Below are 27031 nucleotides of genomic sequence, written 5' to 3' on the forward strand. Positions count from 1 at the left end.
GAGACCTGGGAGGGGGGTAGTCTTTTGACGATGGACGTCGCCGCCACCTGAGCTCCTGCTCCACTTGCTTTCCCGACGATGCCCCTGACTTCCCGCCGCCCACTGGGGGGCGCTGCCAGCAGCAGCTGCACAGTGCCACACCTAGGGGGAGCCCCAGCCATGGCGGCCACTGGAGAGCACCAAAGGTGAGCCGGCAGCAGAGTGGCAGGGCAGCCCCCGAGGCAGCAGCCGGGGAGGAGGACAAGGAGAAGCCGTGGCCCGGTACCAACTGACCGGGGGTTGGGGACCACTGCATTAAATGATCTTGTTTGATTGACAGGGCAGTCAGGAGGGCCTTTCCCTGTGATCGCTTTACTTCCTCCATGCTTCTGCCAGTTCAGATTGCTCCCCCCCTCCCCATGCTGCTCTTCCACTGGAAGAGAAAAAAGGCAGCCAGAAGGAAAGTGCCTGATGTTTCCCCCAGAGTAAAAACTGCTGAGTTCGGACCAAAGATTTAAAATTTCATTTTCCCCAAACACTAGTGTCCCAATCTGAATTTTCAGATTAAAAACCTCAACAATTTATATTACTTTTATTATTTTAATGCTATCAAAGATCCAAGCCCTGGCCTAGGTAATCCAAGCTAGCCCAATCTTGTCGGATCTCAGAAGTTAAGGAGGGTTGACCCCTGGCTAGTATTTGGATGGGAGACCTCCAAGAAATGCTAGAGTCATGACTTGGTGGCAAACAATGGCAAACCACCTCAGAAGGTCTCTTACCTGGAAAGCCCCACCAGAGGATGCTGGCAGTTAGCTATGGCTGGGCAGCCCTTCCCACCACCCCCCACCCCCACCCCCACCCCCACCCCTGAAGATCCAATCACAGCAGACTCAGAATCACATCCATTGGGGACCTAAGTGTAGAGTGATAACACTTTTGGGTTAAAGACATCTGAGCACTGAGTATAATGTTAAATATCACCTGTAGGGTAATGCAAGTTGGGTCTAAATCGTATCTGACAGAACAGATGGATTTACTATGGGTAACAGATACGGTTGCAAGCCTCCAGGTGAGATCTGGGGAATTACAACCCATCTCCAGGCAACAGAGATCAGTTCTGCAGGAGAAAAAGGCCACTTGGGAGGTGGATTGTGTAAGATCTATGGGTTCGGAGACATGGACACTGTGAATTTGTTTCAGCTCTTTATTTAGGTCTAGGGTACAAGAGAACAAAAACAAACTGGAAAAAAAACCTAAGAACATCAACATGTAGACAGCAGAGAACAAAAGTGGATTCCTGCCAGTGCGTGCGATTGGTCAGTTTTACTTTGAACTGATTGGATCCAGCAGTCAGGATTACAATCCTGCCTTGGACCTCGTTCCACTCCCTCCCCCACATGCAGCCAGCTGGGTGACCTTGGGCTCGCCACAGCACTGATAAAGCTGTTCTGACCGAGCAGGAATATCAGGGCTCTCTCAGCCTCACCTCCCTCACAGGGTGTCTGTTGTAGGGAGAGGAAAGGGAAGGGGATTCTAAGCCACTTTGAGACTCCTTCAGGTAGAGAAATGCAGCATATAAGAACCAGCTTTTCTTCTTCTAGCCTCAGAGCCTATAGTGGAGCAAAATTCCTCTTGAGGGTTTGAAACATCCCCTACTCCTGCAAATACAAACTACCTGGCTGATGGCAACATCCAGTGTTTGAGCCAAATTGCCATGGAGACCGGCAGCAGCCTCCTCCCCTCTTCCGGAAGCCGCCGGCCGTTTTTATATTTTGCAGATAGCTCACACCTTTGAAGGGTTGAGCCGTGCAAATCCCAACACCTCTGAAAGATCCGTGTTTTACTAGCTAATATGCTATTTTGCTGGCTTCAGAAGCTCAAGTGAAAATCCAAGGAAGCGCCGAGAGGAACGACAAAAAAAGCTTTAAGTAGATCTCTGATGGATAAAACGGCTCTTAAAGCAGACTCTCGGCAAGGTGCTGAGTGCTTTCTCTGATCGGAGCGGTACAAACAGCACTCTGAGTCTTAAGAGAAGTGCTTTGTAGATCAAAGGACTAAGCCGGTATTGGGCAACAAAGGTAACATGTGGACTGTGTGCATCCTAGCAGAACCCCTGTAACCAGTAACATCATTTCCAGTATAGATGGTTGCAATCATTTGGGTCCCAGGGATACTAATTAGGCTTGCATGCTCTGGCGCGGTTCGGCCGGTTCGGTGATCACCAAAGCCTGCGGCTCCCAGTGCCACAGCATGGACAGGAGGGGTGCCAGCTGGCGCCTCGGACTTCAGTGACCACCGAAGCAACCAAACCACGCCGGAGCCTGCAAGCCTAATACGAACAAAGGGCCTTCCACCACAGGCAGAGGTCACCAAAAGGGCTCTGGAGTTGAGGCACCGAAGCAGAACCTGTCCGGACATCACCAGAGTGTTTTATTTATTTATTTTTAGATTTATATACCGCCGCTCTCAATTTGTCTCGGGGCGGTTTACAATAAGACAATAAAAACACAATAAAAGCCCCTAATAGTGCCCTCTTAATGCATTCATTTTATTATTATTATTTTATTTCTTAGATTTTTTTCCTCCCACCACTCTCCAGGGACTGGTGACGGGTTACACAAAGCAAAAACAAACCCCGATAAAAAAAAAATCACAATAATACAAGCAGCTCCAAGACTTCCCTGAAAACCCCCTCCTCCAACAAAACCCCACATTATAGACCGTTAGAGAAGAATGGATCGGCTGATTCAGTGAAGGTTCAAGGTGTCGGCAGGTTCCAGTGGATGAGCAATGAGTGTCCTTCATTTATTTATTTAGATTTATATACCGCCCTCCCCGAAGGCTCAATAGTGCAGGGGTTGGACTAGATGACCCAGGAGGTCCCTTCCAACCCTATGATTCTATGATCCACAGCTGTGGGCGATTGGATGCATGATGGTTTAAATGGATTGGATCCCTGGAGAATCCTGCCACGGGCCATCCACTCTGGCTGTGGCTAGACAGTTTGAATCCACTGTCTCCCGCAGGGAAGCCAGCTAGCCATGAGCCAACCAAAGGCTGAGAATCTCAATCCGGCCTTGGACCTTGAGCTTGGTTCTCTGCAGGGCGGCATCCACGGCGTGAATAACGCATCAATGAACTGCACTTTTCCCAGTATTGATCTTGCGGGGATCGGGCGCATGGCGAAGACAGACATTCCCACCTCCAGCGCTTTCATTTCTCGCTTAATGGCCAGCGCTGTTTTATTTAATGGCAGGCGCTCTTCACACTTGTCTGTTTAAATAGCTCTCAATACGCAAATATTTTCCCAGAGCGTCAGTGTAATTAATGTATAAATAAACCTCATCTCTTCTAAGTGGCTGACATATGTTTATGAAATATCTGCCAGCATGACATTAGAGAACCTCACTTCAGCGGAACTGAGCAGTGCTGCTGTTTCCAAATCTCTCTCTCGCGCGCTCTTTGACAAAATGCCACAAAGACATTCACCCCCCCCAAAAAAAAGTAATAGAAATGTAATGAAAAGATCTCCAGATCTGTGCACCATTTGGCAGAGGGACAGCAGGCCTTCAAAACCAGGGGACTTTGTTTGCAGAGATGGGCAGAGAGCGTCAGAGAAATTGAAGAGTTATAAAAGAACCAGAGGCAATGCTCTTTGCGCCCAGGAATACAATGGTCACTAGCACATGCACATGCAGGGTGAACCTTCTGGGTTTTGGCCCTTTTCACTGCTCCCCACTGGATCTTAAGATCCAGTGTGGTGAAGTTGTTAAAAAGTAAAGGTAAAGGTATCCCCTGTGCAAGCACCAGGTCATGTCTGACCCTTGGGGTGGCTCCCTCTAGCGTTTTCATGGCTGACTCAATACGGGGTGGTTTGCCAGTGCCTTCTCCAGTCATTACCGTTTACCCCCCAGCAAGCTGGGTACTCATTTTACCGACCTTGGAAGGATGGAAGGCTGAGTCAACCTTGAGCCGGCTGCTGGGATTGAACTCCCAGCCTCATGGGCAAAGCTTTCAGACGGCTGCCTTATCACTCTGCGCCACAAGAGGCTCCGTTATAGAGTAGCAGACTCTAATCCCAAGAGCTAGGTTTAATTTCTGACTCCTCTTCTATCTGCAGCCAGCTGGGTTGCCAACTTCCAAGCAGGGGCCTGGAAACCTTCAGGAAGATCAAAGAGAGAGAAAGAAAGAGGGGGAGGGGAGGGACAAGGGAAGGAGGGCATAAGTTCTCTTGGAGAACACAGATGTTTTGGAGGGGCCCTGGACCTCCTACTCCCACCCCCGTTAAACACTACCTACACAGCAGGTCACCACTGCCCCCACCTTCCCATAAACCCCCAGATCTTTCAAAGGCCAGTCTAGGAAGGTTGTAGAGGAGAAGACCATGGGGGATGGGCTGCCTCCTTCCCACCTACTCTGTCTCCCAAAGGACAGGCTGGACAAGTAAGGCTGCAGAAGTGCTGCCTACCATCCCCCAACATCTCCCAAGAGTCAGGCTGGGTGGAGAGGCTGCTGCATCCCCCCAGCCCTTATGAGGAGAAGATGGGGGGAAGCAAAGAGTGCTCTGATGGCCAGCTGGAGGGCCATGGGGAGGTGTTGTGAGCCCAGGTTTTCTTAGGGAGTAATTCTCTGAGGATAAGACTTGCCAGGAGCTCCTAGCTTCCCCTGATCCTTAGTTGGATGAGAGCTTGGTCCTGCCAGATGTTCAACAGGAAGAGTTTTGACCATCAGGAGGGAATGGCACTGTAGACAAACCAGGACTTAAATTCCAAAGTTGTTTCAGGAGCATCTCTTTCCTCTGCCCAGCGTTCAGCTGCAGCTCCCTGCCTCATCAGCCTACCTGGCTCACTTGAGCCAATTAAGCAATCACAGCTATGTGCTGGAGGAGAGCGCAAGTCTAAAAGGCACCACACCATGTTAGCAAGACAGTAGCTGACTGCAGAAAACTGTGAGTCAACGCAGAATGAGGACTGAGGCTGCTGACAGCCTATATTAACTTGAGGCTGGGAGGCCTGGGGTGTGGAACTGCTACTTCTGCTGATGTCCATGGGCTGTGAGCAACACAAGAAACAAAGGAAGCGGCTAGCTTTGTTCCCTTGCCTGGGGGAGATTGAGGGTGGGAAAAGGCTGGCAACTCACCAGAAGCAGGTCCTTTCAGAGAGGCCAGCACCTCCTCCACTGGGCAAGCAGCAGGAAGAGGACAGGTAAGCACCACATTTGGCCCTCATTGACAGAGTGCTCTCTTCCTATTGGCAGCACACTCCTAGGGAGGGCTAAACAGGTAGTTGGTTGTCTGCATGATTAGCCCTCATTGGCAGAATGTAATTTGAACTAATTGGCCCTCATTGGCAGAATGTAATTTAAACTAATTGGCCCCATTAAGAGAGTGTTCTCTCCCTGTTGGCAGCACACCCCCAGGGAGGGCCAGTTAGTTGTCTGCAAGGATCTTCAACTTCATAATGTTTAGTGGTAGTGATTCCTGTCAGTCGCAAATCCTTCCCTCAGGGCATGCAAATGGAAAAGCATAAATTTGAATTTGTTGTCCAAGCTGTGATAAGCAGGTCATATACAGAGATGCCATGTCTCCAACAGCGGCATGGTGGGAAGCCAATCAGGGTCGCCAACTTCCAGGTAGGTAACTAATCTCCAGACTGTGATGTAGTGATTAAAGAGCTGGGTTTCATCCCCCACTCTTCCACATGCAGCCAGCTTGAGCTAGTCACAGTTCTCTTAGAGCTTTTCTTGCATAGAAGTTCTCTTGGAGCTCTCTCAGCCCCATCTACCTCACAGGGTGTCTGTGTGGGGAGAGGAAGGGAAATGTGTTTATAACCTGCTTTGGGACTCTGTTGGGTAGAGAAGAGTGAGGTATAAAAAACCCCTCTTCTTCTTCTTTAGAGATCCAGTCCCCTGGAGAATACGGCTGCTTTGGAGGGTGAAATTTATCACATTATACCGGGCGTTCTCAACCAGGATTTCTCAGTGGTTATAAAAAAGAAAAAGTGAGAAAGGCTGCATCAGGGGCTTGATTCACAGATGGGGAAAGCCAAAGTGAAGCAGGTATTTTTCAAGCTGACCCGGCAGGAGCAAGAAATTCACCAGCATCCTTATTGTAAATTTGAACTCTGAATGTTTAAACTTCAGAGGATCCTAGATTTGGAAGGGGCCATCCAGGCCATCTAGTCCAGCCCCCCACTCAATGCAGGATCAGCCTAAAGCTGATAAGTATCTGTCCAGCCGCTCCTTGAAGACTGCCAGTGAGGGGGAGCTCACCACCTCCTTAGGCAGCCCATTCTACTGCTGAACTCTTCTGTGAAATCCACCTCCCACCCCCTCATATCTAACTAAAGAGAGCCAGTTTGGTGTAGTGGTTAGGAGTGCGGACTTGTAATCTGGCATGCCAGGTTCGATTCTGCACTCTCCCACATGCTGCCAGCTGGGTGACCTTGGGCTCGCCACGGCACTGATAAAACTGTTCTGACCGGGCAGTGATATCAGTGCTCTCTCAGCCTCACCCACCCCACAGGGTGTCTGTTGTGGGGAGAGGAATGGGAAGGCGACTGTAAGCCGCTTTGAGCCTCCTTCGGGTAGGGAAAAGCGGCATATAAGAACCAACTCTTCTTCTTCTTCTTCTTCTAACTGGTACTGTTCTACATGTAGTTTAAGGCCATGACTGCGGTCCCTGTCCTCTGCTGCCAACAGGAGAGCAATCCTCCTGTCCCCTCTCCCCCTCCCCTTCTCCAGAAGAGAGAAGGAAGACTTTTGTCAGGCAAAATAAATCTTCTACTTCCTGTTACTTTTCCATCATGGTTTATTGATGCTGATATCCAAGGGGGTGTATATCCTGTTCCAACCCAAGGTTTATACATGATCTCTGCCAAGGTCACTCAGAGCCTGAATGCCTCTTGAATGAAGGGCAGATGTCAATCAAATATTTAGTAAATTCCATTCAGCTATTACCCCAGAGCTGTTGTGAAGGTGATATCAAGGGCATGAGACACGTGCAGGTCTTTTTGTGTGTGTGTGATTCACTAAGGGAACGCCTAAATGGAATATGGATGTACCTAAAAATGGACAGAAATCTGACCTTAAAATATCACAGCATTAAAGAAAGGGGTTGGGGAAACTGACCTTTTCCGCTTTCCATGTGCTTTTGCAGCTGGAGAATCTAAACTGCATTGAAAGTGTATTATCCAATGGGCCCAGGACACTGTTGTAGTCTTCAAACAAGGAAAGTTAAGGGGGAGATTACAATGTGAGATTGATAAAGCTGAATTCATTCACAAATTCAGAACAATGGACCCCTCCAGGGCTGAATAGGGACATCCTCACCACAGATGCTAATTTTCTGCCCCCAGGCATTTTCCCTCCTCTCTAATCAAGCTGATTACATTTTCATAGATGCATAGACAGGGAAGGGGCCATACAAGTCATCTGGTCCAACCCCCTGCTCAAAGCAGGATCTGCCTATATGGTACAATTTTGCATTGCATCTTTGCATCCTGACTCCCTTCTTTGCCACTCTGCCCCCTGGACCTCCATTCCAATTCTTATCTGACTAAAGGAGCTTTGGCTCTTGGAAATTTATACCCCCACAAAAAAAATTCTTGCTGCTCTCCAAAGTTCTGCTGGACTCAAAACTATCTCTTGAACTACCTGATTGCCAGTAAAATCCATCTTTCTCACATCCCCATCTCTATCATTTCTAGACATGATTGCTCATCCTGAGAACAGATCAAGCCAACCATCCATCCAACTCTCTGTTGATGGATGGATGGATGGATGGAAGGCAGGTGGATGGATGGATGGATGGATGGATAGATGGATAGATGGATAGATGGAAGGCAGGTAGATGGAAGGCAGGCAGGTAGATGGATGGATGGATGGATAGATGGAAGGCAGGTGGATGGATGGATGGAGGGACAGACGGACGGATAGATGGACGGAAGGCAGGTAGATGGATGGATGGATGGAGGGACAGACAGACAGACGGATGGATGGAAGGCAGGTAGATGGATGGATGGACGGACGGACAGGCGGGCAAATGGGCAGAGAGAGAAAGAGAGAGAGTTTCCCTTCTGTAGAAGGTCTCCAGTTCCCCCAACTATTCCTAGAGGTCTCTATTCCTTGCATTTGGGGACATATTCAGGACTTCTATCAGAGGCAGGAATCATCCCTCCTAGAGCCTGCAAAAATCTATATGGGATTTTAGCCACTGCAATTCCAAAGGCTCATGCTTTCTAGGCTGAGAACAGCGGGAGGCAGGTGGGATAACCTTCACCGAGTCTTTCATTTCAAATCCCTTTGCAAACATTATCAAATAAGAAATGCTGATGGGGGAGATCTCTGGCCTTGCTGTGGACGCATTTTTCAGCAGCACTGAAGACGTCGCTAAGGACGTGCATGCATACGATTGGGCACAGCCATGAATTTATGGGGAGAAAATGCCCGGAGGATTTCCCCTATTTTCATGTGATGGGGTGGGGGCGAGGGGTTGACACTGTTTTTGTCCTCACCTTTCTGGAGCAGCCCCGTCTTCACACAGCAGCCATCCTTTGAGGAGGCAGAACGAGAGGCACAGAAATATCTACGTCTGGGGGCTGTGCTTCTGAGGCTTTGATCCCATGAACACACCCACACCGCAGGACACATGATGGGGACTGGGTATGCAGAGGGCAAGATGTGTATTTCAGAGCCAGGGGAGGTTCCAGGTTTGGTGCGTCAGGCGATGGAGGGAAAAGGAAACATAATTTATGATGTGGGGATGGTTAGGATGGATTGGAGCGGGGTTTTATGTCATGTTTTACAACTTTGCATTATTTTGCTGCTGTGGGCCGCCACAGGCCAGCTGGTGTAAGAATGGCAGCGTAGAAATCGAATGAATGAATGAATGAATTAAATAATATTGATCAACAAATTATAAATAAATAAATCGATCCCCTGCAGAGAATTCTTGATAGTGCCCTCCCATCTTCTGCCTACCACCAGGGCTCCTCCTCACATCTCCCTTCTCACCTGCCCACCCATGCATCCGCATGGCCCTGCTGCATGCACATCCTCCCCTTGCTCTCCATAGCCATGCTTACAATTTCCTGCACTGCTCACAGCCGTATTTCCAATGTTACTGGGTAGTGCATGCACAGGGTTGCCAGCCCCACCACCACCACCACACCCATGGCCATCATCAGGGTGGGTAGGGTTATCAGATCCAGGGTGGGAAACAAATGGAGATTTGGGGATGGATCCTGGCGAGGACAGGGACCTCAGTAGGGTACGATTTATTTATTTATTTATTTATTTATTTATTTATTTATTTATTTATTTATTTATTTATTTATTTATTTATTTATTTATTTATTTATTTATAGATTTGTATACCGCTGCTCCCCGACAGGTCTCGCGGTGGTTCACAGCATAAAATTCTAAAAACAATAAAATCCCAATTTACCCATTTTACAAAACAAAACAGTATCACAAAGATGGCGATGTATCCTTATTTCATCCTTCCCACCTTGTTCAGGGTGGGGAGTCCACCCTCCAAAGCATCCCTTTTCTCCAGGGGGACTGATCCCTTTAGTCTGAAAATGAGCTGGAATTCCAGGGGGATCTCCAGGTCCCACCTGGAGGTTGGCATCCCTGTGCATGCAGCTGAGTAAACTTAGCAGTCTTAAAGCAGGAATATCCGGCCCGGGGACCAAGCCCTAGGAGGAAAGGCTGGGGGACTTGGGAATGTTCAGCCTTGAGACGAGGAGGTTGAGGGGGGACAGGATTGCTGACTTGAAGTATTTTGAAAGGTTGTCACTTGGAGGACGGCAGGGATTTGTTGCTGGAAAGGCTTGTTAAGTTATTCCAAAAGACGGAGTCTAGTTGGACACCGACTCGGACAACCATGCCCACTTCCCTTCTCTGCTTTTACATACTCAGATTGTCTCAGTCCCGAGGAACGGAATTCCTCCCGCTTTCTTTTTAATGTCCTGACAAAGGCTTTAAAAGAGAAATCAGAGGTTTTACGATCACTAAAAATGCCATTACCCTTTCAGGGCTGCGGCTGAACAAGCAAAAATGTTGAGGGCTTTAAAAAAGAAATGATTTTAACATTTAAAGATTTTTTTTTTCTCGTCCCTCCCTGCCGCTGGCAAGAACATTCCCTTACCTGAAGCTGTCGATTGTCCTTGCTGAATGAGAATTTGTGTGTGTGTGTCCGCATGAGCTGTCAAGGCGTAGGTGACTTACGATGACCACGTAGAGCAGGGGTAGTCAACCTGTGGTCCTCCAGATGTTCATGGACTACAATTCCCATGAGCCCCTGCCAGCAAATGCTGGCAGGGGCTCATGGGAATTGTAGTCCATGAACATCTGGAGGACCACAGGTTGACTACCCCTGACGTAGAGTTCTCAAGGCAAGAGATGAACAGAAGGGGTTGGTCATCACCTGCCTTTGCCTCTCAACCCTCGTAATCTCCCACCCAAGCACTAACCTGGGCTGACCATGCTAACCTGGACTGATTCTGCACTTACTGTGTTTTTTCCATTGTGGATCCTGCTGAATTCAGATTGATTTGAACTCGGGTCTTCCTCTACCCACCCCCCACCCCCCACCCCCAAATAGAAACAGAAAGTGTTCTGTACTTGATTGAGAAAGCTCAGAGTGGGGAAGGGAGCCAAGTGCAGTCTCTTTATTTTCTTGAACAGTGGGAGGCAGGGAGAGAGGATTGGTGGGAGACAGCAGAGGAGAGGGAACCAACAAGAGGAAAATCTTTGCTGAGGGAAGTTAGGGCTTTAAAGGGAAGCCTTGCAACCAAGACCCAGGAAGTCTATGAACAGACACCCTGGCCAATCAGGGAAGACTTCTTTGCTGTGAGGCATGGAGCAGTGAGCTAATAAAAAAACAAAACAAAAATCTGCACATTTACTCATGGCGGTTTTTGAAATATTGAGGCTTATATCCACTCCAGGATATTGCGGGGTAAAGACAGGGTCACCACGAATCAATCATGCATGTTTCAGAGGGAAAATTTAAAGCACCCAAAATCAAAACGGAAATTGATTTCAGTGTAGACTTCAAATATATAGTTGATCTGGGAGTGGGTAAAAGACCCCGTGCAGACTACACCCAGGACAGGGCCTGAATGGAAACCTTTCTCAATCAGCCTCTCTTTCCATGCTGCTCCCAGCCTGAGGAGGCCTCAGTGTCTTTATTCCCAGAAGTGATGGAGGATGTGCCAGGTCAGCATTCTAAAGGTTGTAGGTGTAATGGCTGATACCTGTGGGGAATTACTGCCTGTGGGCTGTCAAGAAAGGCAAGAGTTCGATCGCATGCATGGGAAGCAGAATACGAAGGAGCAGAGGGAGGTCAAAACCCCAAACATTTCAAGCCCCCAAACTGTGAGACCAGACAGCCCAAAATCGGCATCAGGATCTAATTAGATTGTATTAGACACATTAATGTGCTTCAGCTCTGAGGCTGCAGAGTTTGGAGTGTTTCTGCCTTCCATATGTCGGATACAAGAGAATAATGAAAGAATGCAAAGAATTCTCCCTCCTGAATTGGCTGGTGCCTCTGCTACACCGTGGCAGTATAAACAGTGCCCTTGTCTTTGACCAAGGCAGCCTCTGGGATTGCTTTATCGAAGAAGAGGGAAACGTTAACCCTTTCTTCTCCTGCTCTTTTCTTTCTGGGAAAAGCCACCTGCTCAGAGCCGAATGTGAGCACTGAAAACATCACTGCTCATTTTTTGATGTGAAAACATCTTATCCGGCAGCCAGGGGGGAAATCTTTAGGTTATGCAATGAAAAATGCCACGGAATTCCATTATGGAAGCAATTGTTGATTGGAAGAAGAAGAAAGAAGAAAGAAGAAAGAAGAAAGAAGAAAGAAGAAAGAAGAAAGAAGAAAGAAGAAAGAAGAAAGAAGAAAGAAGAAAGAAGAAAGAAGAAGAGTCTTATATGCCACTTTTCTCTATCTGAAGGAGTCTCAAAGCAGCTTACATTCGCCTTCCCTTTCCTCTCCCCACAACAGACACCCTGTGAGGGAGGTATCTTCCAGCTCTGTGTAATCCTTATTTGGGTGCCACTTTTGGGTGTCATGTGATAGAGCATGAAAGCAGAGAGTGTGATTACATTTAAATATTTTTATAAGTAAAATAGCATAGGAAACTGTAAAAATTCCCATGGGCTTAGCTATCCAAAATGTCTGATAAAAATGGGATTTTCTGCTTTTCGACCAAAAGAAAAACCACCAAAAGTCGACAAATATATGTTTAGAAATGCATGTGGAATGACTAAACCGTATAATCCTGAACAGAGTTACATTATTCTAAGTTGGTTATCTTGAAGGAATTTACAAGGGTGTAACTTTGTTTGAGATTGTTTGTGGCGGAGGTAGTCAAATTGCGGCCCTCCAGATGTCCATGGACTACAGTTCCCATGAGCCCCTGCCAGAAAATGCTGGCAGGGGCTCATGGGAATTGTAGTCCATGGACATCTGGAGGGCCGTAGTTTGACTACCCCTGGTTTTATGGAATATGCACTTACCAAAAGTCCTTCAGCCAACCAGTACTTGAAATGATAACACTTGGGAGGGTTTACCGGAATAAACTGATTCCTGTCCGTTTTTATTTTGCAATGGCTCCTGTCCTTTTCCAATCAAACACAACTGAGCCATCTGAATCCCCCCCCCCCATCATTTGTCATCCGGCACAAACTGCTCTGGAAGACTGAGGGTCTCAGAGCCCTGGACAAGAATGCCGGCTTGTCCCCGGGGGTCCCATATATTAAAGATCAGCTCTTTTCCATGTGTCAAGAGGCAATGAAAATGTTGACTGTTTTCCTTTGTAGTAACCTTTGCTGATTAATCAATGCTGTGACTCTGAAGACGGCTCCAGAGGGGAAGTAATTGCTGCCCTTTCATGGACGCAATATGGAAATAAGATGCTGGAATGACGGGAACCGATCTGAAGGGACGGTGAGGAAGCCCAGATCAGACATTATAGTGCGTGTGACAGACGGATGGACGAGACGGGGGGGGGGGGGCTAAAGATCTAAGAAGAGGGAAGGAAGGAAGGAAGGAAGGAAGGAAGGAAAGGAGGGAGGGAGGGAGGGAGGGAGGGAGGGAGGAAGGAAGGAAGGAAGGAAGGAAGGAAGGAAGGAAGGAAGGAAGGAAGGAAGGGAGGGAGGGAGGGAGGGAGGGAGGGAGGGAGGGAGGGAGGGAGGGAGGAAGGAAGGAAGGAAGGAAGGAAGGAAGGAAGGAAGGAAGGAAGGAAGGAAGGAAGGAAGGAAGGAAGGGGGAGAGAGGGAGAAAGATAGAAAGGAAGGAAAGAAGACAGCTCTTCAACTCTTCTTCATAAATCTGGGAGTTCACAAGCAGTTCAAATCTATTAGTTGGGTGGTGTTCCATGTACTCAAACAGTGTAGCACCACAGTTGTGTTTCAGACATTCGTGTTCTAACACAGCCTGACGGGAATTCCAGTTTCCCCCTTACAAAATGGACCCTATACCGCTGCAATCCACTCTGCTGCCAGTCCCTCTGTTGCTTTAAGATGTTTAGGGCTGATCTTGCATTGAACAGAGAGGGTTGGACTCGATGGCCTGTATGGCCCCTTCCAACTATGATTCTAAGATTCATATAAAGAGTGAACTGATCAAGCAGCTAGTAATTATAAAACTGAGGTTAGGGCTGTTTTTTTTTTTTAAGCCTTCCCACAAGGTATTCATTTTATAAGTCTACATTGTCATTTTGTGCATCGGCATTTTCACACAGTCTCATGGACAATGCCGTCCTCTTCCCCGTTCTATTCACAACCACGCACACACAAAAAGCCAAAACATCACCACTGCAGCTACTGTGCAGCCACATAACCATCCGATGGTAGCTCAGTTCATAAGGAGCTTTAAAAGGAAATTAGAGGGATCCAAGGAGGATAGGGTGATCGGTAGCTACTAGTCAGGATGACTTGAGGCAAACCACCACATTCAGAGCCACTAAGCCTCTGAAACCTAGAGCCAGAAGGTAACCTCAAGGATGGCCTTGGCCTCTCTGCCCTGCTGCTGGTCCCCCAGAGGAACTGGTTGGCCACTGTGTGAGGTGGGAGCCGGGATGGGATGGACCACTGGTCTGATCCAGCAGGACTCTTCTTGTGTTCTTCGGGGGAAAACAGTTTCAAAAGGGAATTAGATTGATGGAGGATAAGTCTATCAGTGCCTGTTAGTCATGGTGACTGAGAGGAACCTCCACATTCAGAGGCACTAAACGTTTGAATCCTAGAGCCAAGAGGCAACATCAGGGGAAAGTCTCAGCCTCTGTACCCTGTTGTTGGCCCTCCAGAGGAACTGGTTGACCCTTGTGTGAGACAAGATGTTGGGCTAATTGGACTATTGGTCTGATCCAGCAGAGCTCTTCTTAGGTTCTTATGAAGGACTCGGCCTCTATGCCCTGTTGGTGGTTCTCCAAAGGAACTTGTTGGCCCCTGTGTGAGACATGAGGATGGACTAGATAGATGATTGGTCTGATCCAGCAGAGCCCTTCTGATTTATTTATTTATTTATTTATTTATTTATTTATTTATTTATTTAGATTTATATACCGCCCTCCCCGAAGGCTCAGGGCGGTTTACATTAAAACTAGTCAACGATACATGAAACAGTCTTCATTAAAACATACAGTAATTAATAACAGTGGTTGTAACCATATAACAGAATAATGTAACAGTATAACAATATAATAAAATAATATAACGATGGAACGGTGCAGTACCACAACAGGTCCAGAGCGCTCTGGTGGAGTTCTGGGAGGGAGGGGGGAGAGGGGGGGAGTGGGGGCCCTTCATTCGCTGTTGGTTGTGCCTGGTCTCAACCAAATGCCTGGCGGAGGAGCTCCTTTTTGCAGGCCCTGCGGAACTGTTTAAGCTCCGTCAGGGCCCTGATCTCCTCCGGGAGCTCGTTCCACCAGGTGGGGGCCAGGACAGAGAATGTTCTGGCCCTGGTCGAGACCAGGCGGACTTCTTTAGGGCCAGGGACCATTAGCCGGTTGGTGGCGGTGGAGCGCAGAGCTCTTTTAGGGGCATAGGCAGGGAGGCGGTCCCTCAGGTACACTGGGCCCTGACCGCGAATGGCCTTGAAGGTAATTACCAGAACCTTTAGTCTGATCCGGAATTCAACTGGCAACCACTGCAGTTGGTGGAGAATGGGCCGGATGTGGGACCTCCACGGTGTTGCTGTGAGGATCCTGGCCACTGCGTTTTCGACCAGCTGTAGTTTCCGGGTCAAGGCTAAGGGCAGGCCTGCGTAGAGCGAGTTACAGAAGTCCAGTCTAGAGGTGACCGTCGCATGGATCACTGTGGCTAGGTGTTCCGGGGCCAGGTAGGGCGCTAGTAGTTTGGCTTGGCAGAGATGGTAAAATGCCAGCCGCGCTACCTTTGTGATCTGGGCTTCCATTGTAAGGGAAGTATCCAGAATCACGCCTAGGTTCCTGGCGGAGTCAGCCGTAGAGAGCTGTACTCCATCAGGGAAGGCCTTGGCCTCTGTGCCCTGTAGTTGGCCCTCCAGAGGAACTGGTTAGCCACTGTGTGAGACAGGATGCTGGACTAGATGGACCACCGGTCTGATCCAGCAGGGCTCTTCTGATGTTCTTAGGAAGGCCTCGGCCTCTCTGCCCTGTAGTTGGCCCTCCAGAGGAACTGGTTGACCACTGTGTGAGACAGGATGCTGGACTAGATGAACCATTGGTCTGATCCAGCAGGGCTCTTCTGATGTTCTAATGAAAGCTTCTGCCTCTGTGCCCTGTTGGTGGCTGTCCAGAGGAACTGCTTGGCCTCTGTGCAAGACTATGAGCCAAGAGCAACCTGCCAGCATTTTAACACACACGTACGGATTCCCAGATTTCATACATCTTCTCCCAGAACTTCTTGCTCTTTCAAGACAAGGAATAGTGATGAATGCAAAACTGAGATCGCCAAGAGTGGATGCCAGTGACTCATTTATAGGCTGCCTGATAAAGAAGGGTGGCCAGAAGGACCATGACGTGCCTCCTACTGCACTTCTTCATTGATCCAAGTCTCTTAGGACTCCAGCTTCCCCCTTCTAGGCAGCCTTTATAGGGCTCCAGGCTCTTCAGATCCATGAGCTTGTTGTGATCTTGTCTCCCGCATCTTACTTTCATGGCCACATCTTTAAAGGGGCATGCCACCACTTCTGGGAGACTTTGAAGTCTGAAAAATACTTTGGGGATTCCTCCACAGTCAAAAGATTGAAAAAGGCTGACTTACACCCTGAATAAAATGTAGTTGTTCATGAAGGTGCCACCTGACTCAAAGTTTGACATGCTTTTGAAGCGACCCTCAACAATGCACCTCCCTTACGGGTTTGGGGGGGATGCTCACCTTGAGAACCGGGAGGTGTGGGGAGACCTGCCAAGAGGAAGCTCTGTTGTCAGCAATGAGCGAACCTCAGAAAAGTGTCCCTGTGTAGAAAGCACACAAAAGTCAGTGGGACACCAGTGGGAACTGCCACGCCCCCTCAAAAAGGGTGAAAGAGGAGGGAGGGAAATGTAGCATTCATGACGACAACAATATTTTTCGCATGATGCGAATGGAAACACAAAGGAAGGGGTGATACCAAGCAGTGGGGGACAGGAAGCCCTAGAAGCAGCATGTCGTCCCCAGAACTCCCCTAAACAGCATCTCTTCTCTGGTCACTTTCCTCCTGTCAAAATGCATTTGCTTTTCCGGTCGATGCTTCCGTTTTCTGCTCAACACATGAGATCACTTGTCAAGTTGCCTTATTGTCCTCCCTAGATGTTTCCATCTGGGGCATGAGTAGGACCTGTGATTCTTTTTCCCCCCCCCCCCTTCTCTAATGGCCAATTTTGCAGGGCATGAAGAAGATCAGGGTCTGTAATTGGCAGATTGTTCGAGAAGTCATTGTGATCCCAGGAATATTCAGGACAGGCGTCAGGAGCCAGTGAGTCAGCCAGACAAATGACGTGAAGAGCATCAGGAGTCAAGGAAACCAACGCAATGCATTTCTTTTGAGGCATATTCAAGGCTCCAGCAGTTTTCTTTGAGAGAGGAATAAGTGCCAGGAAACACATCAGGATCTTTACGTCTGTATCCTTGAAATTAACTTACTTGGAGGCAAACATACTCCTGGGTGACTTATGGGGAAGCCTCAAAACCTGGAGCTCCAGGTTCAAGTCCTAGATGCCAAATGAATGGATACAGTGCAGGTCCCCAATGCCCCGCCCATGGGCACCATGGAAGTGGGTGGGACCTGGAGAAGCTTTTGTCAAGCAGGGCTTCTGATTGGCCACTTGGTATCTGATTGGCTGTGCAGATTTTTTTAAAGGAGTGTTCGTAGGCACCGTCACCATAATTAAAGGGTCTTCCCTATATCGCTGAAGGCAAACTGTCTATAGATAAGAAAATATTTTTTAAATAATGTTTATTTTAAAAGGCATTAAAGCAAGCCTCTCCCTGAATTTTTGAAGAATGGAACAAAGTTTGAGTCCCAGGACACTTTTAAGTCCAGCAGAGTTTTATTCAAGGTGTGAGCTTTCATATATATGCATGTATCTGATGGATGCTGTTATGTCTGTGGACATTTGGCCACTGATACAAATGAGGGCTTCTGCCAGCCAAGGAACTAACCAAGCAAAGGAACCTGCTAAGGTCCAACCAGATTGCTCTGCATAGAGTCAATCGGATTGCTCTGCTTAGGGCCAATCAGAGGCAGCAGCTGGCTGCCTGAAAGGTATAAAAGTGCATGAGTTTGCCTGTTTTTCTCTGTTCAGTATTTGGAGTTTGTTGCCGGGGTTGCTAAATAAAAAGGGCTGTTCTGCAGAATGGGAGTCTGTGTTCACTGAACCCGCAGACTTAACAGAAAGTTTAAACCTTGAACAAAACCTTGTTGGTCTTAAAGGAGCCAATGGACTCAAACGCCCTCCCTGAAATTTTGTGGTTGGTTCCACCTTCTCTAGCACATGTTTTGTGGCTGAGCCTCTGCTCTATGTCACAATTCCAAAGAGGCCCACCGGCATCTAAAAAGTTGAGGATCCCATCCCAGACTAACTTTTGCCTGCTTGTGGGTAAATCCCCATCTCTCAATCCCTTTTGAAACGGATGGGTGGGGTGCGGTGGGGGAATGGACAGAAACTGAATTTCTTAGTGATCCCCTAGAACAGGGGTAGTCAAACTGGGGCCCTCCAGATGTCCAGGGGCTGGCAGGGGCTCCTGGGAATTGTAGTCCATGGATATCTGGAGGGCCGCAGTTTGACTACCCCTGCTCTAGAAATTCCCCCAAGTCTCTATGGTCTTTATCACAGAGATTAGGGACAATTCCTAGAGCATCTCCCAGAAGTGGCGTCACAAACTCCTCTGACTTCACCCTCCCAAGGAACCCACCTCAAAAACTCCCAGCATGTGTTACGCCAGTCCTGGCAATGCTTCCAAAGCTGATATAGCGTTGCCAAATGCCTGTGGAATCAGAGGTCACATGCAGCTGTGTTCAAGGGGAAGTGTGCATGCATTTGGCTTGCTGCCAGACTCCCGCGCATTCATCTCTCCTGACCCAAAGAACAAGGGGTGGGCATGGAGCCTTCAACTGAAATGCAAAGTTATGCTCCAGAAAAGAGCATGCCTCACTGTCTGAAAAGGTGGCCAGTGTGGAAAAAAAGAGTCATGCATTTGCAACAAACAGCCAATGTTCCACAAGCTGCAAGGTAGGAGTCCATAAGTCTCACCTCCCTTTCCCTGAAAACAAAAATACGGGCAAGCAGAGCTGTTGATTTGCAGACATTTTGCAAACAGGAATGAGAAGCGGTGGGGGGGGAGTTGCCTTTCATATTTATGACATCCCCTTGGCCTTTGTCCTAATAGGCCCCAGTTTGCCCATCGCTCAGCTTATAAAAGCAGCCCAGAACTAATCAAAATGGGAACGTTCCGTCGGCTGCTGTCGAAACCGTTGCTCATTCACTGCAGGGGGATATGGATGGACCCCAAAATTTTTTACAGCACATCTGAGCTTAATGCTTCCTTTTCTGAAGGCAAAGCCGCCGAGAATGTGGGCCGGCAGGGAAACTTCTGGGAAAGGCCATGGAGCCCCTGGGGAGCTCTCATGGAACCCTAGAGTTTCCCAGAACTCCGGTTGGGAATCCCTACCTTAAGCCCTGGCTCAGCGGCAGAGCATCTGCTTGACACGCAGAAGGTCCCAGGTTCAAACCCGAGCATCTCCAGTTGAAAGCACCAGGTAGTAGGACATGTGAAAGACATCTGCCTGAGACCCTGGAGACTCACTGCCGGTCTGAGTAAACAATAATGACCTTGATGGACCTTAATTCAGTATAAAGCAGCTTCATGAGTGCTCATGCATTCAAACCAGAGTGGACAATTGTGACCTTGGTAGCCCATTGATGGTGGCCCATCATTGTCTGTGTTATTGTGCCGTTCCATCTTTGGTTATCTGGAGAAGGGGTTTGTATTGTCGTTAATTTAGGGGGGGGGAGGGCAGATCATTGTAGCTTCTCTTTTTGGTTTCGAGCAGCAAGCGTGCTTAGACCTTGAAACGTCAGCCTCTCTTCTGCTGCCTTTTGTCTCCAGCGGAATAGGCTTCTTCCAGGCGCTCTGAAGTTGGTGCTTTGAAGACCAAAGGCCTCAGGTGTTTTCCTTTGCTCCTCATTTCTTTCGGGCAATGAGATGTCAGGGCCTCCTTTGTGCTGCTGGCCAGCCCTTCAGGGAAGAAGCACTTCTTGAAGGCCATCTTGAAGACTTCTTTATTAGGGTGTTCCCAGACTGTTCTCAGAATGCACAAAGCGTTCGCTCTGGTAGGAGGACAACCACCCATCACTCAGCTTCAAAACACCAGGAAAGCCAATCTGGTTGTTTGTTGGTTTTTTTTGGGGGGGGAAAGAATTCAATTTTCTTCAAAGTCTGGCTCCAACGATCCTTGGAAGGTCTTTAAAGTTCAACGGCCCAAGGATCACAGAAAGTAGACGCCAAAGGAGCTGGAGTGTTCTGCCAGGGAAATGATCAAACGGAAGATGCTCTCCCAGAATCCAAGTCTGACATTGCTCAGTAGCCCAAAGCACGGCAGGAACTTTGGCCACGTGAAAACAAGCCCCGAAATTGAGAGGCGAGCCAAGGGCACCTGGGAAATATCGCTTTGCCACCCATGGGCAATGAAGAAGGCAAGCTGAGGGTGCTGGATTTTTTTTTTCTGTACAAGGGCAATAAATAGTTTCCAGAGGAATGCAATAAGGGTTGGTTTGTTATCAGTTCAGTTGTTAAAGTGTTGATAGGCCCCTTTGCAACACTCAGGCTCCCAAAATAGGATGCTGGAACTGAATCATAGAATCACAGAATCACAGAATCATAGAGTTGGAAGGGGCCACACAGGCCATCTAGTCCAACCCCCTGCTCAATGCAGGACCAGCCCTAACCATCCTAAAGCATCCAAGAAAAGTTTGTATCCAGCCTTTGCTTGAAGACTGCCAGTGAGGGGGAGCTCACCACCTCCTTAGGCAGCCTATTCCACTGCTGAACTACTCTGACTGTGAAAAACTTTTTCCTGATATCTAGCCTATATGGTTGTACTTGAAGTTTAAACCCATTACTGTGTGTCCTCTCCTCTGCAGCCAGCAGAAACAGCATCCTGCCCTCCTCCAAGTGACAACCTTTCAAATACTTAAAGAGGGCTATCATGTCCCCTCTCAACCTCCTTTTCTCCAGGCTGAACATTCCCAAGTCCCTCAACCTATCTTCATCTTCACCAACTGCCGCTGGTTCGGCTTGTTTCTTGTTTACTACTTAAGATTGTGGAAAAAATAACCTGGGTATTTTTCAGGTTCAGGTATGTTGAGCCCCAAAACTATAAATATTCGGATTTGGTATATATTCAAGAAAGCCATTTTTTTTCTGGCTGTTATACAATATTTTATTCAGTGGTCCCCATAGTGCAGGGGTGACCAAATTGTGGCTCTCCAAATGTCCGTGGACTACAATTGCCACATGCTCCTCCTTCTCCTCTTCCTCCTCCTTCCTCCTCCTCCTCCTCCAATACATTTCATAGAATCATAGAGTTGGAAGGTACCTCCTGGGTCATCTAGTCCAACCCCCTGCACTATACAGGACACTCACAACCCTATCGCTCATCCACTCTAACTTGCCACCCCCTTGAACCTTCACAGAATCAGCCTCTCCATCAGATGGCTATCCAGCCTCTGTTAAAAAATGTCCAAAGATGGAGAACCCACCACCTCCCGAGGAAGCCTGTTCCCCTGAGAAACCGCTCTGACTGTCAGGAACTTCTTCCAGATGTTTAAACAGAATTCCTTGTGCATTAATTTCATCCCATTTATTTATTAGATTTTTATACCATCCTTCCATGCAGCTCAGGGCGGTTCTTATTCTCTGATGTCATATTCAGATGTGCAAACATCAGTCCAGCAGTCATAGTGACTCATTTGCACCTCTGTCTTTGGATAGGCATGTGCTACAGAAGACTGTCCCTAAGGTATCCTGGACTTACTTGGCTTTTAAAGACCAATGCAAGGACCGTTGACTGGTGCCGGGAAGCAATGCGTAGCCAATGGAACCGGAGCAGAATAGATGTAGTAAAGTCACTGGGCAACCACCCTTTGGACCAATTGACATTTTCAAGAACTTTTCCATGGCAGCCTCATGAAGTGTATGTTACAGGTGCACTTCAGGTAACACCCCCCCACTGGTCCTATTTCTCCTTGTAGTTATCCGATCAGATTCCACAACAACAACAACAAACTGTGGGAGTTTTTGTTATTTGCTCTTTGGTGGCTCAACCTGTGCTTTTTTCGGCAGTGCTCAGGAGGCGAGGCGGGACCCGGGCTAACCCAAGGTGTACGGGTTAAAAACAAACCCCGAATGCCCTTCAAGCTTATCTCCCCGTACTTGGCTCACTATCATTCTTCTTGACGCTCTTTGTAGTTTGGATGATAAAGCACACACAACAGCTGGGGCTTATATTTCAAAGGCGTCGAGCTGTTGTTCGTGCCACCTTTGACACAGTTGGATCCATCTGGAGGCAAAATCGAACACAGTCCATGCCGGGCTGGGAAGGGCACTGACAAATTCATTGTTTCCTACTCAAAAAGAGCCCAAGCCCAGCTCATGATCATGGAGAATTTTATGGGATACATGGAACATCACATAATATATAACAGTTGCAACATAACATACCGATAACCGTTCTAACAGTGATACAAGTATGACAATAATAGAAGTATAACCAATTACCATAATTAATTCATTGAGCAATGTTCAATAGAACAACTTTAACAGAGCCCCTGGGAGATCAGAATTATTTAGATCAAGGGTAGTCAACCTGTGGTCCTCCAGATTTCCATGGACTACAATTCCCATGAGCCCCTGTCAGTGTTTGCTGGCAGGGGCTCATGGGAATTGTAGTCCATGAACATCTGGAGGACCACAGGTTGAAGATCCCTAATTTAGATCATTGGTAATCAACCTGTGGTCCTCCAGATGTCGATGGACTACAATTCCCATGAGCCCCTGCCAGCATTTGCTCCCTTTTGCAGGCCCATCTGTTGGAAGCCATCCTGAACCTTCAGGGTAGGGCAGCATGAGAAATGAAAAAAAAATCTACTCCTAAAGTGCATTGGGAGTGCATTATCCCATGTATGTGAATAGTAATCTGCTGTGCCACAACTGCTAAATCTTTTCTTCCCAGGAAAGGTTACAGCCAGCTAACCAGTCAAACCTGGCTGCAGATACCGTCTGCCTATCCAGCAGTAGGCCTGAGTTCAACACTCCCCCCCCCCACTACAGAACTACTCCTTCAAGGGGAGGGCAACCCCATGCAGAACAGAAGACACCTTAAATCCAGAGTCAGGCCTTCTGCTCAGCAGCTGCACTTCCATCTTGTTGCCATTACTCTCCGGTTTGCTAGCCCCTGTCTACTCTGAGTAATTCCTGCTTCTGAGTAATTCCTGGTGTGTATCTTAGTATCTCCGAATCGTTCAAAACAGAACGTGAATAACAAGACTTTGAAAAGTTCTGAGGGTTTTAATTGCTTATAATGAAAGCCTATCTTGAATCAATACAAGCTTGCTAGCTTGGTCCTGATATGACTAGACGGCCTTTCTTAACCTCATGGTGAATTCAAGGAAGTCTGCACTTGAGGGGGAAAAAACTCAGAGTTGATTAAAAGCATAATAAACAGTAAAATAGCACAATGGAATAATTTTGTAACCATAGCATTCAAATCTCTCTCACTGGGGTACAATTGGCTATTGGATCCACATTCTCATCTGTTTCTCAAGGGTAAAATAGTTGAGAAAGGTTGGCATGGGCCATACTGATGCTGGTAGATTCAGCACAAGACTTTGACTCTTGAAGTCAACTCTACCCCGTTGTTAGAAACTAACCTGGGCTGAAACTGCACGGACCTTTTATTCCAGTCCCAGGTCAGTTCAGTCCCTGCTGTCTCCAATGAATGCGATTTCCATTTTGATTTTGTCCAATTTAAATTTTCCCTCTGAAACAGGCATGATTGATCCGAGTGACCCTATCTTTTCCCCGCGATATCCTAGAGTGGATATAACCCTCAATATTTGAAAAATTGGCATGAGAAAGCATGCAACTCTCTGCTGGTTCCAAACTTGCAGCTGAGCCTCCGTGGTAGAGAAGCCCTGATTAGCCAAGGCTTCAGTTCAAAGGCTTCCTCATTCCCAGGCTGCAAGCTTCTCTTAAAGGGAAATCCCGAACTTCTCTCGGCAGAAGCTCCAGAAGCCCGAATTTCTCTCAGCAGAGATTTGCCCCTTGATTTTTTCTCCCTCCTCTGTTGTCTCCAATCCTCTTTCCCTCCCCCTCAAGAAAAGAAAGAAAGCTCTCCTTAGCTCCCCCCTCCCCTTCTGAGAGTCCCTAACCACGTGCAGAAAACGTTTCTGTTTCAATGGGGATGGAGGGGGGGGGATAGAGAAAGACCCAAATTCAAATCGATCTGGATTCAGCAGAATCCACAACAGAATAAACAAAGTAAGTGCAGATTCAGCCCTGGTTTCCTCCCTTCCCACCGTCCATTTATTTCCCGATCCTACCTAGACCCCCTCTGATGGGCCCAATCCTACAAACAGGCAATGCCTTTCGGCTTAGCTTGTGACACAAGTGTGTTTTGAAACAAAGCCGTGAGTCACTCAGGGGCAGGGTGATGTTAACCATAAACCCAGGCGAGTATCTTGTCTCGAGACCTTCACTTTCCTCCAGCCATGTCTCCTGCCGGCCTCCTGAGTGACTGATCAAAACAAGGCATTGTTTAATGGCTCATTACCATCTGCTGAGCTCATGCTGAATCACTGCAGGACCGAAGGATCCCAGGCATCTTCTCCCTGCTAAATACCAATGGGTTTTAGCTCATTTGTGGCTTCGGCCCAGCCGAAGACGATGCGCATTCCTGATTATCCATCGCCAGGAGGGGATGTGTCCTAAGTAGCTTCGAGGTTGCCGTGACAGAGCTCCCTCTTAGTCACATCCTTGCAACCAGAGGCATCACCCATCTCTGACTGGGCAGGGGATGCAAACCCTTCACAATGGCCGGATTCCTCTGAAGACATGCTCTGGAAAGGTTAAGCACTTCCTATTGCTCTCTGTCTGCCAGTCTCATTGCGGGAAAATAGTAAAAGGAGGGAAATAGCACTGGGGGAAGGTCAGAGGTTTTATTGACCCCCCCCTCCGAAGGCTACCGGGAAGCAAAACTTCCAACAGAACACACAGAGGAGTTGCCAGGTGCAGTGGAGCAAAAGCCTTGAGAGTGTCAACAGCCAGAGCATCCTTAGCTCCCTACGTCTCACCATGGGGGACGATTGTCCTGTGCTGGCAGAGGACCACTGAGATCTCTGGCAGGGATTAGAGAAAGCTGAGCTGCCTTCTGTACTCTGCTTTTCTCTACCCAAAGGAGCCTCAAAGCAGTTTATGATCACCTTGCCTTCCCCTCCCCACCACAGGTGAGGTAGGTGAGGCTGAGAGAGCTCTGTGAGAACTGTTGGCCATCATGTGAGACAGGATGCTGGACTATATGGACCACTAGTCCGATCCAGCAAGGCTCTTCTTATATTCTTAGGACTATAGGAGGAAGTGAAAGATCGTGCTAGATTTTGTTTAGGGTCCTAGAGGAAGAGTTGATCTATGACCTATATATTTTATTGGGTGGCTTGTTGTGATGTCATCATGGTGTAGCAATTGGAATGTTCAATTGGAGAGGTCTGGGTTCAAGTCTCCCACACTGGGGGTGGGTGACCTGGGGGCAAGTGCTCCCTTTCCTCCCAACCTACAGGGTTGTTGTAATGCAACAAGAGAAATGCACTCTCTGCCCTGAGCTCCCTGGAGAAAAGGCAGGATAAAAGTCTTTGTGTGTGTGTGAGAGAGAGAGAGAGAGAGAGAGAGGGAGGGAGGGAATTGATATGGGTTCTTTTTCTTGGCTCTGAGAAAAAGAAATAAAATGATATTCATACAGAATTCCAGAGGAACTTGAGCAAAGGCCAAAGGAGATCATCTACAGGAAATGACAAAGATTAATAACTACTATGGAATGGCAAATTTGACAAAGTGGGGCATTCATTCAGCATATCTGTACGTGCACAATGAAAAAAAGCAAACAGGAAGTAAGTGTATTCATTTGAAATGTGCTGTTGGAGGACAATTTTATGGACACCTCAGACCACCCAAAATTTGGTGGGCTTTAAACCAAACAAAGTCTGAATTGTCCCGAGAAGCTAAAATAACTCAACTGAGGCTGTTCTACTTTGATCCCAATGGCACCTTTAAGACCAACAAAGATTTATTCAAAGTGTGAGTTTCATAGAATCATAGATTAACAAAGCTGGGTCATCTAGTCCAACACCTATGCACTATGCACTTTTATGTGCATGCGCACTTCCTCAGACAATTGAGCCCCACTGGACTCCAGTCTTGTTGTGCTCCTTCATGGCAACACGGATATCCACCTGAATCTCCCGTTGTGAGAAGACTAGACTCAAGTAGAAAAGACAATCCTGCTAGGAAAAGTTGTGGGCAGCAGGTAAAGATTCTGACAGAAAATGGATGGACTCCATCCAGGAAGCTGCAGCCTTCCTCTCACAAGACCCGAGCGAAGTTATTAATGAGAGTATTTTGGAGGACATTGATTTATAGGGGTGCCATAAGCCCAAAGCAATTTGATGGCACCAAACACCCCTCCCACACACACCTATGTATCACAGAGTTCAGCCTCTTCAGAACATCAGTGGAATAGGCTGCCTAAGGAGGTGGGGAGCTCCCCCTCACTGGCAGTCTTCAAGCAAAGGTTGGATGCACACTTTTCTTGGATGCTTTAGGATGCTTTGGGCTGATCTTGCGTTGAGCAGGGGGTTGGACTAGATGGCCTGTATGGCCCTTTCCAACTCTATGATTCTGTGATTCTATGATCAGTGTTTCTGGTGTTGCCTTCGCCTGGCTTCCATGGCTGCAGAGAGAAATTTGGGCAAGGTTGTGGCTTGTGGGACTCTACGGGTGTGGCCGATCTTCGGGAGCTGTACGCTTCCTGCATCATCCATAACAGGGCTGTTGTTCATAGCGGGTAGCTAACCATGCTGGTGGGGGTGAGGAAGGCCTGTGAGAGAGAGTTCCTGTCCTGACCTCTTGAGGGAAAGTGTCCTGGGGCCCAAAGAAAGCTTTCAAGGGCTAGATCCACCACAGGACATCAAAACTTGCAAGGAGTAGGTAGAGAACTGGATTTGTGATTCAGGACCATGGACAGCTCTGAGCTCCAACGAGGGCCAGAGGCAGAATGCGGTCATAGCCACCCTTTAGGGCACGGAGCTCCAATATGGCTCCTGCCGACACCTCCTTGGGGCCGACCATGTATTTTAGCACAGTAGGACAGGTCTGGTGGGGTTTTTGTCCAGCAAAGCTTCTGGTCGGCCACTGGAGACTTTGCCTTTGGTTTGGAAGCAGCGGTCGCCAGGTGACAGGAAGGGATTGCGTAGGCCTCTTCCTGTACTTGAAGGGCTGTCACATAGAGGATGGAGCAGAGTTG

General features: G+C 48.0%; 1 long non-coding RNA gene across 4 annotated transcripts; it reads left to right on the forward strand.

Moving 5' to 3' along the window:
* Window positions 1-5018: 5018 nt before the first annotated feature.
* Window positions 5019-20211, forward strand: LOC143844183 (uncharacterized). Of its 4 annotated transcripts, none has more exons than XR_013233837.1 (3): window positions 5019-5183; window positions 12814-12967; window positions 19575-20211. It is a non-coding gene; the product is annotated as an uncharacterized LOC143844183 (long non-coding RNA). The 4 variants fall into 4 exon arrangements; XR_013233835.1 differs by having other exon boundaries at window positions 12814-12940; window positions 19567-20211; XR_013233836.1 differs by having other exon boundaries at window positions 12814-12940.
* Window positions 20212-27031: the final 6820 nt, after the last annotated feature.

This window comes from Paroedura picta, chromosome 9 (genome assembly GCF_049243985.1).
Source record: "Paroedura picta isolate Pp20150507F chromosome 9, Ppicta_v3.0, whole genome shotgun sequence".
NCBI classification, from domain to species: Eukaryota; Metazoa; Chordata; class Lepidosauria; order Squamata; family Gekkonidae; genus Paroedura; species Paroedura picta.